This window comes from Lycium barbarum, chromosome 5 (genome assembly GCF_019175385.1).
Source record: "Lycium barbarum isolate Lr01 chromosome 5, ASM1917538v2, whole genome shotgun sequence".
Taxonomy (NCBI): Eukaryota; Viridiplantae; Streptophyta; class Magnoliopsida; order Solanales; family Solanaceae; genus Lycium; species Lycium barbarum.
The window spans coordinates 71,358,245-71,362,025 of NC_083341.1; the positions used below are offsets into that span (position 1 = coordinate 71,358,245).

The 3,781-nt window shown below is 34.6% G+C and overlaps 1 long non-coding RNA gene across 1 annotated transcript; it reads left to right on the forward strand.

Annotated features, from left to right (window-relative positions):
- Positions 1-2,027: 2,027 nt before the first annotated feature.
- Positions 2,028-3,427, forward strand: LOC132640932 (uncharacterized). Its single transcript, XR_009582504.1, has 3 exons — positions 2,028-2,415; positions 3,054-3,139; positions 3,215-3,427. It is a non-coding gene; the product is annotated as an uncharacterized LOC132640932 (long non-coding RNA).
- Positions 3,428-3,781: the final 354 nt, after the last annotated feature.

The window sequence follows — 3,781 nt, forward strand, 5'->3', positions numbered from 1 at the left end:
TGCAGATTGTGATATAGAGACCGCTACTCGCCCTCACATCTAGCGTGGAGGACGTTTGCTAACAAATTTTACGGTGAGCTTCTTCCATACCAGGCCACCCGAAGATCTTCCTGCTATGATGTATTTTCGTACTCTGGATATTATGGTTATTTAATTGTTAGACTTCAGTTTCTTAGGCATGTTTTAGATTAGAGTCCTATACGATGACTTTCAGATTTTGGGGTTGTAATAGTTAGACTTCCGCACGTATTTCAGTATTCTATGGCATGACTTATTTTGTTCATTTGATGTTTGAATGAGTAATAATTGTTTAGCTTGGTTAATATAAAAACCGGATTGAATGGATAGGTGTCTTGTATGTTGGTTCGCCCACTGGGATTTAGTTGGGTGCCCGTCATGGCAGGTTGGGTCGTGACAAGAAGAAGAAATTTATCATTTCAACCTTGGATATTAGCAGGAAAAGGCTCTCTTATAGTAAGAGCAGTTTGTTTTGACGATGTAGGATCACAGTGAGACCTTATTCTTTCAACTGCACAGTCAACAAATGGTTCTATGGGAGGATTACTTTTTTGTAGCTGCAGTTCTTTGGTACGCCGTTGTAGTAACATTACCTCTTTTTTATTAGCTGTTATCTTCATATACGTATTGCACCTTCATAGTTTCATTTGATAGTTTTGCTCTTTTGTACATGGATATTTATTTGTGTATTTGGAAGACATCTCCTCACAAGCTTATTATCGCGATATATCTGCATTTGAAATAGTTCAGAAACTATGAAAAAATGTCATGTTAGACTTCAAGCAGGATATATTATTCGTGATTCTACCGACAGCACAAAGTTTCCAAACATGAAAACAATTCATGGATCTTTATCAAGCACCTAAGTGATTTTCTCATTAAATTTTGCTATCATGAAATTTATTATTTAAAGTCAATTTTTTGAGAAATTAAAAGGTACCCATTTTAATTATTGGATGGCTAAAAATCTATTGAGTAAGACCCTTTTATTTTATTCACAGCAGCGGAGTGACTCTGTTTTCCCTCTTTATCTGGTCAAAAGTTGAAACCAGAGAATGATAAGTTGTACTGAATAGATTTTATTAAAAAAAGGGCAGCGGAATAAATTTATAAGCTGCGGAAAAGTAATTGAATTCAAAGTATAACAATAATCTTCTTAAATAATAGTAAACGATGAAGGCAGATTCAACTGCACCCATGAAAGCAAGCAGTATCATTTGTTGTAGCATAGCATAAAAAAACCCATCTCTTCTTATATGAATCTATGGTTTTTCTCTTTGTGAAATGAAAAATTGAAGCATATTAAAAAAATACAGGTCGTCTTCTTCTTCTTCTTCTTCTCCTTTTTCTTCTTTTTCCCAAATTATATTCCTTTTAACTTCAGCAGCCTTCAAAAACACTAACAAAAAAACTCTCCAAAAAAACAATACTCCACTCTCTCTCCTAAAACCCTTCATACACATAGCAGATTTCTGTCAGTATATATATCTCTTTCAAAACAAAATAAACCCAAGATAAGAAGAAGAAAACTCACTGGAAAACAACTATTGAAACGGGAAAAGTCAGGTAAGGGATAGAAAAACAGTCAATTACAAAAAAATGAGGAAGCAAATAGATAACACAATTAGGAATCAAAATCAAAGCAACGAAAATACCTATATAATAGCAAAGTAAATTGCAAAGATAATAGTACGCTCACCTGAGATAAGAAGAAGCTCTAAAATCAACTGAGGTGCAAAGTTAAGAACAAAAGGAAACATATAGAAAGAGTAGGGAGGTGTTTGGAGATGGTGTTACTTTGCAAAGGCGTCAAAATGGAGAAACAAAGTGGTGAATGAATTGGGCTGCACGTGTGCAGCAATACAGAGAGCAGTTGTAAAGGGGAAAAGCCTGAAATGACAAAAATACCCTTTAATTCAAAGTTAATCCGAAGAAGCACACATGTTGACGCCCAGGTGTGTGCTTATTTCCTCTTCTTAGATAGTAAAGTAAAGCCTAACGCGCTAATCAACCATCATTGGTTAATGAAAAGTGACGTCCCTCCTCCTTTTTATTTTACTTGAATTCAGTCTTCTGGCGTCATTCTTGTCGAACGTGAAATCAACGAACTTTGATTTTATTTAATCACAAGACAAGATTGGCTCAAATTCTCTTTGCTTTTGTTTTCAGTCTCTGATATTATAGAGGATTGAGTAGAAAGATGGTGTCTAATAAAAGTTGAATTATAGCTTGAGCCATTGGGAGAGAGGAACCCTATTGATAATGAATCTGATCCTCTGTTTCATCAACATCAACATGTTGTGGATGTGACTTCGAATGAGATAAAGCATGAAGAAGATGTCGAAGTTGGTTCCTTACCTTGCTGTAGAATTTGTCTTGAATGTGATGGAGAAGTTGGTACCTAATCAATTATGTTTGCTTATATTAATTTCTATTGGGTCTTCCGAATTTATGATTTTTGTTTCCCCACTACTTAGCTTTCAATTCTCCTTTACCATCAAATGAAGCGTTTAATAATTTACTTTTGATCGTCTTATTGGGTCTTCAGAATCTTGAATGGTTGTTGCCACTTATAGGATGAAATGCGAATAACCCTATTCTCTTCTATTTGAGAGAAGAACTGCTCGAAAGACATATTGCGTTGTCATTTGAATTTATAAGAAAGCCATCGCTAAAAATGGTGGTTCTGGAAAAACCCATTCTTATGAAGCTTCCTCATGTCATTGTATTCTTTTTTATGAGATTACTATTTTCTCATGTGAGAGTGTTACTGTGAGGAGGCACATTTTAAGCTTGCTGTCTAGTCAACGTTGACAATAATTTATGTTAAAATAATATTTTTAATTCAAGCTTAGGATGCATTTACAGTGATCTATTTGTTTTTACGTTAGCATTATTACCACTTCGGAATATGATACCCTCTGTGGATAACTAGCTTTGATCGATATGGAAATTGGACAGCAATGATGAGTTCACATTACTATACTTATATGCCAATAGAAGAAATCCTGGCTTGATTGTGCTCTTGTTTTCAGACGATGAATTGATATCTCCATGCATGTGCAAAGGCACCCAACAATTTGTGCATCACTCTTGCCTTGATCATTGGAGATCTGTTAAAGTAACATACTTTACTTTCTTTCTTACTAGTTAAATAATTTGTGGATCACTTGTAACCCCCTTTATTGTTATGCAGGAAGGCTTCGCATTTTCGCATTGCACAACATGTAAGACTCAGTTTGATCTGCAAGTGGCCAAGTTGGAGGACGAAAATTGGCGCAAAATCAAATTCAGGCTTTTTGTGGCGAGAGATGTTTTTCTTGTATTTTTGGCCATTCAAACTGTAAGTAGAATATTTTATGTCTCTTTCAAGTGGTCCAATGATATAATTGCATTTTAAGATCTGTTACTTTTTCTGTGAGATGTTCTTTATGGTTAGTAGGCAGAAGTTCTTTTCTTAGAAGTTATAGTGTGGTTCCTTATGATTTTAAAGATCAGGTTACAGAAAGCCAATGTTCAAAGATTCGCAAAATGTAAAAATATCAATGTTAATGGCCTTGGTTTGTCAAGAAAGTGTAACCAGTGTTTACTACAGATGGTTTATGTCATTCCTCTCCTAGCTAAAAAAGAGGTTGTGAAGGAAATATTTAGGAATGGCTTTCTTTGGTATAAATAAATGGTACTCGATAATTTCCAAAAGCATATTTTAGGAATAATGTAGTTTAAAAATAGCTTCTTGAAATTAAAAACACCAAAAGTGTTA